The sequence below is a fragment of the Asterias amurensis genome, chromosome 9 (assembly GCF_032118995.1).
Source record: "Asterias amurensis chromosome 9, ASM3211899v1".
Lineage (NCBI taxonomy): Eukaryota > Metazoa > Echinodermata > Asteroidea > Forcipulatida > Asteriidae > Asterias > Asterias amurensis.
In genome coordinates, this window is record NC_092656.1 from 2,857,465 (window position 1) to 2,872,472 (window position 15,008).

General features: G+C 40.0%; 1 protein-coding gene across 1 annotated transcript in view; it reads left to right on the forward strand.

Moving 5' to 3' along the window:
• The first annotated feature begins 1,724 nt into the window (after positions 1-1,724).
• Positions 1,725-15,008, forward strand: part of LOC139941709 (ADAMTS-like protein 5) — a 113,073-nt gene continuing 99,789 nt past the window's right edge. Inside the window, exon 1 of the mRNA XM_071938319.1 lies at positions 1,725-2,347. The gene's annotated coding sequence lies outside the window, so the exon portion shown is untranslated. The remainder of the gene's footprint in view (positions 2,348-15,008) is intronic.

The following is a 15,008-nucleotide window of genomic DNA, read 5'->3' on the forward strand; positions in this document are numbered from 1 at the left end:
ACTGGTGTCCCACGAATTGTTTGCTTTACAAAGAAATTCGCTAAGCAGAATTATTTGTCAAACACGGAGAAGAAGCTATGTACTTTTTGCGCGTTGTTTGTAATTCTAACATCAAACAGAGCCCACTGCAGACAGAGGCGGAACCGGAGCAAAAACCGAGGTTTATGCCGTATCCGAATTTGGAGCTACAGCTACGGCTACGACTGTTACTAAGTGTGTTGCCAAGGACGTCATATACTTTACAACGCATCACGGAGCGGAAATCTAGCCGTAGCCAGCCATAGCTGTAGCCACTAATTCAGACACGGCCTTAGACAGACATCGGAAGGAAAGAGGGCGCCCTCTCCAATCTCCACGCAGGAAAATACAATTATGAAGGTCCCGGTTTTTACGACTCGAAGGAGGGGGGGGGGGGGCGGTAGGCCTAATGTTAATAATTAAGCTACGGATGCTATCTGTGTTTGTTTTTGCACTTGCAGGAAATAAATTAGTGCCTTTTTGTTTCCTTGTTCTCAGGGGTCATTTAGACAGCTTGACCCCGGGGATTAGTGCCCCCTGGATAGCGTGCTCATGGCTGAGTCAATAGGTGATCCGCAGGGGATACCCAAAAAGTCAAGTGCAGTTTTTAAGGTCGTGAAACTATAATTAGGATTCACAATTTATTGAAATCCATTGAGAACAAAGTATTTCTTTATATTTATCGGAGAGGAAAATGATATGGTTGTAAACATGGCTGGTTATTAATTTAGGCATTATAAAAGAGAAACAACTAGCTAGAATACGGGTAAACTTGCCTTGCAACATGTTGTGGGTTTTAGCACAAAAAACATCAACGACACCAGTAACAAAGAACAACAGGTTTTCAAGAATCAACATTAAATTAGTTGAGATTGGAACTGGTTTGGTGATCTCAACCAGACCACGAGATAAATTCTGTCATCTGTTATCTTAAACTCAAATTCTGAAATAAATTGTTTTGATAAATGAATTCTAAATTCTTAAATTGTTTGTAGTTTTTTTTATACTTGTTTTAAAGCCATTTTGGTACAGATAAAAATAAATAAAAGTTCACAGATTTACAAATAATTTACAGGGTTTACAGAAGGTAATGGTGAAAGACTTCCCTGGAAATATTTGTCCATGAAATGCTTTACTTTTGAGAAAACATTAAAACAATATCAATTCTCGATATCGAGAACTACGGATTTATTTTAAACACATGCCATAATCTGACACGGCGAAACGTGCGGAAACAAGGGTAAGTTTTCCGTTATTTTGTCCCGACTCCGATGACCGATTGAGCCTAAATTTGTACAGGTTTGTTATTTTATATAGAAGTTGTGATACACTAAGTGTGGGCCTTGGACAATGGCTTTAAATGTTTTCTTTTATATTATTTTGTTTAATCTCCAATTGTTATAGTATTGTTCTAGACATTACTCATAAGAATCTTTGTATGGAACACGCAACAAAAACTCATCCAGCCACATTCACCAAGATAGCTTAAGTGTCCTTGATCGCGTTTATTTTCCTCAAAAAAAAAAAAAAAAAAAAAATCTAAATACAGTAAGGCAATCACTCCCTTCATTATAGAGGACCCCAAACTGTTTAAACTTCCGAAGTGGCTGACACTGCTATCACCGAACACCGCGCAGGGACCGGCGACAGGAGTCTCACGCTACACTGCCTCTGAAAAGTGATCTTGGGTTACAGTGACATGTCAGCCGGAACTTGAGCCTCTTGTCGTATACGGCGTCCTTAGCTAAGATACCTGAGGACCTGGGGTTTATACTTTAAAAACCGGCCCGAAAAGACCGGGGATAAAACCGCTGATCTCTAGTCACGGCCTGAGGTGTACCAGCAGAGTGGGAGGTTTGTGGACTGAGAAACGTAGACCAAACAACGAGCTGCTGCCCGAGTTGCAGCAGGAACGGCTGGGAAATTATCTGGTATTGATACAAAGAATTTGGACTGGGAGAGAGAGGGGTTGATGCTGGCTGCTTCGGTAATCCACGCCCTCAGCTCTTAAAACCAATGAATCATTTTTTGAACTTGTCAAACTACACAATTACAGCTCGTTGAGGCTGGAGGTTCTGGTCAGCTTTTTAAACTCGAGTGGGAAAAGTCAAGAAAACGACGCCGGTACACAGACGTTTTGCCCTCGGTGGAAAGGTTGGGGCGACTTGAAGGAAGTTTGTGAATGGTTTCCGCGGTTGTACAAAAACAACCCAAACTGTTGTTTCGAGGAGGCAAAAGGGACTCGGGCATCAAGGACTGCACAAAAGACTAAGAGTTGACAGATTTGTGGCTGCAGAAGGAGAAAAAAACATACGGTACACCAAAAAAGGTAAGCGCGAAATTGAAAGTTGTACTTTTACAGTATTTGATTGTAGGCTAATTTAGACACATCTTGGATGATTCTTTTTTTTGTAAGAGTCTTTAACTATTTGTATAACTTGCTGCAGGAATTGAAAACGACCCTCGGAAGAACGTCAAACGCATTCATTGAAACCCCTGCACATTATGTTGTATCTATACAAAATAAATGTTCAATTTTTGTTTGAAAGGGGTGATGATTAATTAGCCTCGAAGTTTGACCCTACGAGTTGACTTATATTATTCTCGTTATTTTGATGTATGCCAGTCATGTTTATTCTTTAGAAGTTTAATTAACACAGAATACACATACTATAGATGCTTCTTCCCATAGTAACCAATGGCACAGGCCAAATAATTTCATGTGTTTAGTTGCGCTGTTTTCCGGCATTACAGTGACGCATTATACGCTTGCGTCAAGCGCATGTTTTGTTGAGTAGGCAATGATGGTGTTACAAAAAATTATTTATATGGGGGAGGGGGGGGGGGGGACACGCAACGGCAATACAATATTTAAATTTTGTAAAAATTTGTATTATTTTAAATTTGTTTTACTTTATTTGAAATTTCAATGCTTTTTGTATTATTATATTTTTTCTTCTTTTCTGGCTCTTTTTGTATTAAACCATTCATTTCTGTATTTCAATTGGGTGGATGTGGGAGGGGCAAAGAATCGAAAGGGGGGGTGCCCCTGGCCCATCAGGAAGGCCTAAGGGGGGGGGGGGGGTGCCCCTGGCCCATCAGGAAGGCCTACGCGACTGTGCATTAAACAACATTGGTCGAAATGCCTTAGTCTCTGTAAACATGAACACTTGCCATCTTTGCGTCCTATGATGGAAAAGAACACTCGCACAGGACATTCACTATGGATTCGACGTAGACCTATTTTTAAACCCATTTCAATGTCATAAAGTAAGAAGCTATTTTCAGGGTCTGTCCACTTATTTCCTCGCTGCTCAAACCAACAAACCTTTACATCGTCCTACACTGAACTCAATCCACAAAAAAAAAATCACCATCTTTAAAGCTTTGAGCCAAGCTTTAAAAATACCATTATTAAAACAATGGTAAAAGGTTTGATACAGACGTGGTGTTATTTCAATTCTCCAGGATGCATTATGAAGTGGTAGGCACACAATGCTGTCGGCAGAGTGGCACGTCTTGTTTATTTTTCTTTTTTCCTTTTTTTTTCGTTTTACTACTGACACGATAATGCAATTGTACGCCAGAGAATGTAGGTGGATCGTTGCGAAGGGGGACGAAGTGTGGTCGGTCAAAGCACGCCGGTAAAACAAAACGGGGGGGGGGGGGGGGGGGCGTTGGGAGATGGGGTGGATGGGGGGGGGGGGCGTTGGGAGGGGGTGGGCTTGCGTTAGGGTTGGGTGGTTGAGGTTTTGAAAGTACATGTATGTTATTATAGGATTGGTGCAAGGGGGCGAAGTGTGTTCAGTCAATGCATGTCGATAAATGGGGGGGGGGGGGGGCGTCAGGGGGGGGGTGCCCTTTAGCATTGAGCTCACATATGGTATCATTATAAAGAGAATTTGCAAGTTTGTTTATCATAGGTTTGGTGCAAGCTGCATCTACACTAACATGGGGTGGGTTAGGATGGTCCAGCACTCTTTAAAGAATATTAAAACAAAGTGAGCGTGTGAGCGGGGGGGGGGGGGGGCGTGCCCTCAAGCAATGGGCTTACATTGGATTGGATTGTGAAGAGATCTACAAGTATGTTATTATTGGGATTGGTGCAAGGTGCATCTTAAACTAGCATGGTGGTTGGGGTGGTCCATTATTCTTGAATGAGTGTATAATATACCAAAGTGTGTGACTGTGTGTACCCGCTGAAACCGAGAACTAACAAAAAGGGATCTGGGTGTTTAGTGATCGAGGACGTTCTCGCTTCACTTTTGTGAGCAAAAAACAATGACCGAGGACATCGCTAAAAAACTAAACGTTCGAACTATGCATGGGACAGTAAAAGAGAAGTTCTCGATTTACGGGATAATTCGCAAACATGTTTAAACGCAACATACGAAGTGTTGACCGTAGTGTAGGGACTTAAAACACTATGTGGACTTACACAAGTCCACACACTGTTATTTACCGTGTTGAAGAATGTGATTTCCCTAATATAAAGGGTACCGAACAAATATGTCCACACAGTTATTGCTACACAGAGCTGTGGGCTTATTACGAAATTACCCTTTGGGAATCTTTTATAAAGTGGGAACAATGGACCCCACACAGGAGTTATTTGTTCAACTTTGACCCCGTAAGGAATTTATTTTTAAAGGGGATAATAAAAACAATAGCAGGACCACACAAACCCGATCCGTAAGTTTGTGTGTGTATATTCTTTTTTTCATTTTTAGTCAATGGTCGAATTTATATTAAAACTCAAAACTGTTGTTACAAACGAGCTTTTTACCCAACCCTTTAATCTCCAATATGCTTGTCACCTTTAAACCAAACATGCCACTGCGCCTAACTGAAGTTATCCGATGAGATTTTAACTCAATTTCAAATACCCGCAACCCTTGATTATCTGCCAATTTATTCTACATGTTATTTCTCAAATAGGATGTGACATCGGTAATTAGTGTGCTCTCTCTGATTGGAAAACAGTCGGCGATCTTATTGTTCACTCTCGGTGGTGATGGAGAGGGGTGGTCAAACGGCGTCTGCGCCCGGTAGCCACCTTAGCCCGACTAGCCTCTAAATAAGACTTGACTTTGGACTTTCTTAATACAGTGTGACATCTTAGAATGTCCGTTAACTACGAGGAAATAACCATCCAAGGGTACCGCTGCGTGGTGTCCCTCAAACCATACTCTTGCGATTAAAAGATAAGTTACAATATCATTTGATATGCGATACCGTTGTTCCTGGTTTAAGATGTATTAAAATATAAAAGAAGTATCAAGATTCTTGTTTGATATTATATTATAAATAAAACATCGCCCAATGTCTGAAGGCCTCTCAGCACTTGACTTAAAAAAGGAGTTAAAATCAGCCTTGGCTGCGATGGTCCTTGTTTTCAAAAAGGCCTAAAATCTGAAATAGTGTACAGTGCAACAATTTAAAAGAGAACCAGTGTTACTTAGACAACATTTTCTCGAAATTAATGCCTTCCTCCTCTCCCTCAAGAGTGATCAACGTTTAAAATAAACTTCTGTCAGCGCAGTATTCACTGAATTGTCTAAAGCAGTTTCACCCGATTTGTTGGTGATATTCCTCATTTGATTTTAAGCTGCCTGTCACTGCTACCTCGTGATTAAGATTTTACTTCGATTCGTTTGACAACTCGTGACATAGCCGGTATTTTTTAATTATAAGAGATCGCCTTACATCACATGGCCGGACGGCCACTTCAAGGTGAGGGATACACTTAACTTATTTCAGCTATCGCCCAAAATCAACAGCCACAGGGGGCCACGTTGTAACCTACTCCTGTGACTGAAAAAGGGTTTCCCCCTTCACATTCCGTATGTAGACATGGGTTTATCCACTAGGAGCCTGGCTGGTAGAGCAGAATGCACCGTTCCAACCTTTACGAACCATAAGTACCTCCTTCAAGGGCACAAGTGCATGACCGGGATTCGAACCCACACTCTGCTGTTAACAACACAAAAGCTTGGGTCCGGTGAACTGGACACGCCCCGTGCATTTTCCTGTTCGTATTTTCAGGAATAAAATGCCATCCAGGTGCATCAATACAACATTTCGAAGCACAAGAACACTACTGTGAGTTGACTTGGGCTTGATCGTCAAGCCAAATATTACAAATATGCCAATCTTACGACAGTACACTAGAATAATTCCCAGGTAAAAATTTACCCGGAATCCGGGTCCTAGGGGGCTTGACCCAATCAAGGGTCAGGCTGACTCAAAAAGGGTTAACAGTGGTTTTTTATATGGGATTCTGCGTCATCTTGACAAATATCTTAGCCATAATATTGACACAACCTTGGTCATACTGACACTTGAATCTGTGTGTTCCTCCATGATATAATTCAGTCAAATGACTAGCAACTGCATGGAAACACAACCGCTAAATAACTTTCGCACATCAAACTGTGGGAATTGATCCCTATATATGTTTGAAATCTATACCACCAGTCGTCACAACTCGTTTCCCTGTTTACCTCGGCCATTCTTCTGAATGACATGAAAACGTAGGCCACATTTCTCCATCAATTCAAGTTAAGCCACATAACAGTGAGATTTTGATAGATTGAATTCGCATTTTACCCGCGTGTGTTTAAACTTAAAGGCAGTGGACACTATCGGTAATTACTCAAAATAATTATTAGCATAAAACCTTACTTGGTAACAAGTAATGGGGAGAGGTTGGTAGTATAAGACATTGTGATAAACAGCTCCCTCTGAAGTGACGTAGTTTTCGAGAAAGAAGTAATTTTCCACGAATTTGATTTCGAGACCTCAAGTTTAGAGTTTCAGGTCTCGAAATCAAGCATCTGGAAGCACACAACTTCGTGTGACACGGGTTTCTTTTTCTTTCATAGTTATCTCGCAACTTTGACGACCAATCGATCTCAAATTTTCACAGGTTTGTTACTTTATGCATATGTTAAGATACACCAAGTGAGAAGAGTGGTCTTTGACAAATTACCAATAGTGTCCACTGTCTTTAAGTGGTTTGACCATCTTTGCATTCCTGTTGCAATAAACTTATATCCATGTCTTCTGTGTAGCATATGACGTGGATAACGACCATGACTCAGTTATGTGCATGGCTCATTTAGTCCAAATATTTGTTAGTAACCGTTGGGACATTGGGAAAACTTCGGAATTTTAGTTACCAACATTGCTGTGTATTCTGTAAAAGCACCAAAAGAAGGCCATGTTATTGTAAAGCAGAGAGTGGCCATCACTGAGTGGCTATTTCGAAGCTGTCAATAGTCAGATTTTGAAATTGGATTGAGTCGATCGGCTTATTGCGCGAGGGAGGTCAGAGCATAAAGGCTCTCAAAATGTGAAGCTTTTTTTCAAGACTTCATTTCCTTTAAAGAGGCGGAGAAAGTTTGAGAGGAAACCATACACTGCTAGAATTGGGATGTTAAAGTTGACACCATTGGGTGTTGTCACATACTGTAACGAATCAAAATGTACAACATATTATGGGTGTTGAAAACATTTTTGCAACTTATGCAATCCCCTCTTACACAATGTGTTATTTTAACACCCTATGATGTTAATGTGATTCTCTCTTCGGTATCTATTATGTGACAAGACAAATTATGTCAATTTTAAACAAAGTTCACCAGTGGTAAAATTTCGCAACCAAGCTAAACCAAGCTGTTAGATTACTGTCGTGTGAAAGGGCTTTTATAAAATGATGGTGACTGTGCCATTCGTAAAAAGGGAACTTCAAGAGCTCAGGAAAGTACTGAGTTATTAACACACATCGATGTATGTGGACACAACCAAAATGAACGAAATTTTAAAACAGAACGTTTTTGCTCGTTGTCACAATGTCTAAGCGTGTCATAAGGAACATGCATGTCCATCATTGTGTTATAGCTTTACTGTGCGCAACGTTGGCATCTCGCTTGCTAATATTGAAGTTAGCCTCGACTCAAAACGTGAATCCGTGTCATGTCCTCATGAAACTAAAACATGGTTGCCATTGCGGCACCGTACCTTTAAACTCTCCTATACTTTCCACAACCAATCAAAAGCACATCAAGCCCCCAAAAGATCAGCAAGGTGACGCTTTATAAACAGCTCCTGTTATAATACATTAATATCACTACATCAGGTAATTGGGCGTACGTGTATAGAATGAGCAACCGCCAAAAGAACTTAAATCCGAGAGTGGATGAAGTCTTTGGATTTGTGTCAGACATCAACAGTTTACTTAAAGCCCATAACCGGATTATCCCATCCATTAGGACGGGTTTTAATTTAAGGAGGTATCTTCTCTGGTCATCAAATGAACTCAGTGAATAAAGGGACATTAATGGGATAGCCCATTAGTCCAACTGTTCAGTTTGTCCATGGTTTGTCCCAACAAAACTGGCATTTGTCAGAACTTGAAAAGGCTAACGCCCCCATGGTCCATTTAGGGTTCCAAAGTCCCATTGTTGGGGGAAAGCGCATGTTGCACCAAAAGAGAGGCCTAATTTGTATCCCACAAGAAGATTTTGTTGTTGTGACACTACTGGCTCAGTGTTCAGATGATTTATAGTAGGAACTTTCCCAAGCTTATTTCCGAACCAGTACATAAACATGTAGGCCCACATGTATTATATGTTATAGGTATCACTGGACATCTTTGGTTATTGTCAAAGACCAGTATTCTCACTTGGTATCTCAACATATGCATACGAATCTGTGAAAATGTTGACTCAATTGGAAAACACGCCCTTGTTACAAACATTTGAGTGGGAAATTATTTCTTCCGTTTCTCACAAAGTTCTATACTATTAAAAAAAACAAAAAAAAACATCCAGTATTGCTTGTTACCAAATAAGTTTTTATGCTAATAAATTTTGAGATTTTACCAACAGTGTCCAATGCCAAGTCTGGCTTGTACGTGCAAACGAAGTACAGGCGATGCATACACAAAGTATGTTTCGATTGGGGTCAGTATCGGGCAAAGAACTGTATTTATTATTTACAAACGAGTTCAAATCAATACTAAGGGCTTTATAGTCTTGTTTTGGACCCATTTCCCCGTGGCAACCCTGTAATCAACCAACCACACAGGGAGCCAAGTCGTATTGAACTACTATTCCCCTATGCGCCGGCACTGAATTGGTTAAATCAGGGGAGTTCATTGATACAGAACTGCTGCAATGACGAGAAAACCTTTCCCTTTCATAGTATCTAACCCTCTGAGATGCAAGTTCACACTTTCCTCCCTTTCTGAAAACAGCCAAATTGTGAACGATTTTTGTTGTTGAGCTGTATTCCCCTATGCTCCGGCACTGAATTGGTTAAACCAGGGAGTTCGACGATACATAACTGCTGCAATGTCGAGCGAACCTCTTTCTTTCATAGTATCAAAACCTCTGAGATGCAAGTTCACCATTTTCCCCTCTTCTTGAAAAACAGCCAAATTGTGAACGATTCCGGATCGGTTTCCAATTGTTAAAACTCCCGGAGCGAACCGACCTCGCCAAATACCAGATATCGGATCACAAAACGCAGCCGTTTATTAAGTCTCTCCCCTGCCCCTTGTTGTCGAGAGTTGGCGCAATCCCTTTAGAAAAGAAAGAGCGCTCACGGTAAACAAGTGGGCAAGCGATTTGTCTGCACCACAAAGGACCCACGCAACACAGTGGTTTCGTATTCTACTCCCATTCAATTCTCATGGGCAGGCAATCTTGCTTGTTAAATAGCCCAGGGTCTTTCTAACACCTTATACTTAAACTGTATATTTCAAGCTTTAAATTTCCACTGAAATATTCTGTGGAGCAAGAAAAATCGAGCTAAAGGTCTTTTTTTACGAGTAGGATTCATTATTCTAGGCTTATATCTTTCACCCGTTTGGCCATAGCTTTCTTTAAGTTTGGTGTAGTCTGCGTGATGGCTTATGATTTGGAGCAGTGCAAAAGTTCGCGTTAAAGACGCTAACTATCGAAAGGTGAAAATTAGTTTTGTCCACAATTTGTTTTCTTTCAAAATCGATGCTTTTTAAGTTTGGTCAATTTGAAGGAAAATTACCACCATAGAAGGTGCCGGCATGTTTATGATCAAAGTCATACCTGGATTTACAAAATGCATGAATATCTCTTTATTAGACCTTATGCATTGACGTCATCCAGCGGCCATCTTAGTGAAAAACGGTGACGAAACAATCGAAACGCACAGACTTGTACGCGCGGCGCACATGATTGGACAATGAACAACCTCCTTTTGACCTCTAGGTGAGGGCGCCCTACTGAAATGACGTCATGTGCATAAGGCATAATTCTGCATCAGAGCTTGTAAAAAAAGTAATGGCACAATGTCAAACTTTAAAAGCAAAGCATACCTTTGTTTAGGAATTGTTCCACTGTTTGAATCCAAGTGTAGATGTATACAAAAAACTAACAAGTGGAAATGTCAATTCAAATGTTGGTTGCGTTTTTGAGATACCGCTGAAAATCCGGAGCGAATAATAATGTCCATGCATGAAGAATAATCCCTAATAAGAATTATACAGTCTGAGAAACGTTACTGCAGGACGCTTCTCAGATTCAGTGTCGTCTCTCAAAATGCTTTATACTAGACAAGTGTCGGAAGCTGCTGTATAGGCTTCTATCCTATATAACACTTAAGTTGGTATTGCCCTTATTCTTTTAAAAAGTAATTACCAAATGTACACCTTCCCTTTAAAGGAACACGTTGCCTTGGATCGGTCGAGTTGGTCTTTGAAAAGCGTTTGTAACCGTTTGTTATAAAAGTGATATGGTTAGAAAGATGTCGTTAAAGTAGAATACAATGATCTACACAAATATGCCTCAAAATTGCGTGGTTTTCGTTTTACCTCGTCGACTAACACGGTCGGCCATTTATGGGAGTCAACTTTTGAGTGATACTTGTGTGGATCATTAGTTATATTTTACTCTTAAAACATCTTTCCAAACATATACATTTCATAAGAGACGGTTTCAAACGCTTTTTTATAGACCAACTCGTCCGAACCAAGGCAACGTGTTCCTTTAAGATATGATAACCCGTTCACCTTTTGTTGGCTGAAACCCCCCCCCCCATTAGATTCAAGATAAGTGGGTGTGGTCCTGGCGGCAGTCAGGGTGCCTCCACCATTTTGGGTGTGACTTATCGCAGCCAATGATCACCGGTTGCAAACGAGATTGGTAATTACGGTGTTTGGCGGGGAGGCTTTTACAGTACCCTTTTTTGTGCGGAGCTCGGAGACGCAAAGTCGCTACCTGTGATATTTTCAAAATGCGCTCACAATAAAACTAACCTTTGAAAACAAAATGAGTACATTTTTATACACAGGGGATAAGGCAACAGTGAGTGTTTACACTCACAAACACGTCAGTGTAAGTTACATTACGCTCTGTGGACACCATGTTTTCAGAGGGTAGGCGTAGTTCAGACAATCTGAAAGTGTTTTCCATTCAACGAGAAGTTGTATATAACTAATCTCCTTTACTTCGAGACAGATAAAAAAAAAACGCATTGATTTTAAGAAAATGTAGACGTGTGTAAGTCTCCATTACATCTTAAAGGTACTGCATGGTAATTACTCAAAATAATTGTTAACATAAAAACTAGTATAAAACATTGTGAGAAACGGCTCCCTCTGAAGTAAAACGTAGTTTTTGAGAAAGAGGTAATTTCTCACTCAAATAATAAAATACTTTAGGCCAAAAGCCTTTTACTGTGTATCTGAAAACAAGGGTGTTTTTTCATCATCACTTGCATCTTCGATAACCAATTGAGCCCAAATGTTCACAGAGTTGTATTATTTTATGCATTATGTGGAGATACACCAAGTGAGAACACTGGTCCTTCACAATTACCAAAGGTGTCCCTGTGCCTTTAAAGCCATTGGACACTTTCGGTAAACAGTATTGTCCAAGGCCCACACTTCGTGTATCACAACTTACATATAAAATGACAAACCTGTGAGAATTTAGGCTCAATCGGTCATCGGAGTCGGGAGAAAATAACGGGAAATCCACCCTTGTTTCCGCACGTTTCGCCGTGTCATGACATGTGTTTACTATAAATCCGTAATTCTCGATATCGAGAATTGATAATTGTTTTAATGTTTTCTCAAAAAGTAAAGCATTTCATGTAATAATATTTCAAGAGAAGTCTTTACCATTACCCTCTGTAAACCCTGTAAGTTATTCGTAAATCTTTGAACTTTTTTTTTCTGTACCGAAAGTGTATAATGGCTTTAAGACCTTGAATTAAGGCGATATCCCTTTGTACCGATTCCTCACATGTACACGCAAAATCACACTTCGCACCCACTTGTTATCGATAACATCAACAAGTCAATTTAGTTCAACAACTCCCGTTTAGTTCAACATCGTGTTACCCTAATCGAGCATTGGGTGCAATTACATTAACAACTCTCTTTTATGTATATCAGAAATCTGGTTGATGGATGGTGACACAAATGATTGTGGAAGTTTCCCAAAGCAATGGTACGTCCTTGAAGGAACCCTTTCACACCCAATCATATTAACATGAAAGTTTTTCCGGTGGTATACAATTCTTATCTTACATCTGAGATTTGTTCCTGGCGGTTGGTAAGTGCGAAGCCATAATTATATAGCGACGCTATAAAAACACGCAAGTGAAGCTGTATTCCTGGGTGTGTAGGTTTGCAGGAACTGGAAAAAATTGAGTGGCTCTCTTAAAAAAAAATGTTAGCCGGGAACATCCCATAAGAGTAAAAAGAACAGGCTTATGAACATTCTGTCGCGTGCATAGTTAAGATTGTGTAACTTTTGACAAATCTACGACGTTTTACTACGAGTCCAGAACACATGAAACAGGAATTTGACCTTAAAGGTGCACACACACACTGATATTTTCATATTGGTACACAATTCTACACGTTTCCATTGTTTACTTAGTTCTGAGCAAGCGCACATTTCCAAGAACGAGCGAGTTATTTTGGTAAGTCACAGAAGTCTCACAAGAAAGGCCAATTGTTGGAACTTGAACACACAAGCAAACCAAATACCCCGTGCTATCAAGGACTGGGAACCATACGTCACAGACTTTGAGTTCCACAACACTAACCTAGGACTATAGCCTACATTGCGAGGCATGGAGGCCTAAATAGCAAGCTGAGGACTACATCACAAAAGCGAGGACTAAATCACAAAAGCGAAGACTAACGTACGTCACAATTGTGCAGAGGATTACATAGCGAGCCAAAATCTACACCACATTCACAAATGCAAGAGCTATATCACAAATGCAAGGGCTATATCACAAATGCAAGGGCTATATCACAAATGCAAGGGCTATATAAATACAAGGGCTATATCTTCACAAATGCAATGGACATATTGTCCAGAATGTAAGGTTATTCTAACACAAATGCAAATGATATATTAACACAATTGCAAGGGCTATAATCACAAGAGCAAGGGCTTCAGCATGCCGAAAAGTGCGGTTAATATATCTTTTCACGTCAGTGTCCCATACCCGATATGGCGTATAGTATAACATTTAAACGCTCCTAATGAGACCTAAGAAGACACATTTTTTTTCTGCAAAGGTTGTAACTGATACGACCGTAACTTCTCAACTCAAGAAAGTCGATAAGTTTATTGTTTTACACCGTAATTATAAGTGCTGCCAAACCGATCGTGAAATTTGTCCGGATTGTTCCATATATTTCTGGCACGTTGTATTTTTAAAGGAACATGACAGTTTTTATTTGCTAACAAAACAGTTGCTGGCAATGTAAGCACTTTATGTAATCCACCATGTATATAAACTGACAAACAATCATGTAGAAGTTTGAGATCGATCGGCCATCTGAGTCACGAGAAACAAAAACGAAAAACCGATGGCACATTTTGCATGACATCGATTAAAAAAAAATTCTCATCAAATATGATATTTCGGACAGAAATATTTCAAGGGATATTTTCTACTATTATCATCATTGACCGTGTAAGTTTTATGTAAATTTGTGACCTTAGACGAGGTTTTTTCTTACAATTTCTGCAATATTCCTTTAAATGATAAAATGATGAGAAACTACGAATTTCTAGTGCGCATGGCCAACAGATTGTGAAGGGTTGGAGAGGGTTAAGTGCAGACAGAGGTCACACATGTATGTCATTTTCAATTTTAATCTTTGCCCGTTTTTATAAGAGTCTGTTCGATTTATGAGCAAACCAAGTGAAGACAGGCAAGCCGTTTTTGATTAAAAATATTGCATATCAATCCAGGGAAGGTTAAAGGGATATGAAAAACGGCTTAAAAAACACCCACCAAAAACCCAACTTTTTCACATTTAGGAACGTGAATGGCCACAGATTGTACTCATAAATTGGTTTGTTAATAGTCCTGGAGCAATGTGATAATGACAAATGTGTTTTGTGAAGTTCTGAATGTTAATCTAAAGTTGCTTTCTGCTTAATGTTAGATTTACGGACAAACTTTTCCCGACTTGATCTGGGAATTGTTATGACGAGTGACGGTTATACAGAGCGGGGTTTGATGCTCCAATTTACTGTCCCAGTTTTCCATAAGAAAGAACCCAAAAATATCCAGGAATCTGGATTGTGACTTATTATAAACCATATAGAAGAAAACCGCCCGGTGACCGGGCGACCACGACGGCGCCGGTCGCTCGTTCTCCGTATTCGTTTAGTCTAACCGTTCACTAACGAGCACTGTCCCACTTGAACTGCGGGTCACATTTCTTAAAGGAGGCTACACAGCTTACAAAGGCCTATAATTACCATTCATCGGACAAGAAGTATGAACGAATCGAGTGAGAGGAAACCAAACAGCAACAACAAACCCAAGTAAGTTGCAAGCTAAACTAAAAACAAAACAGCAAATATTATATCAAAGATGAACACATCTAAGAAACCACTTCAGGCGAAATAGAAAAAAACAGTGCAATATTGGAGCCACGTGTCTACTTTAAAAAAAAACACACACAA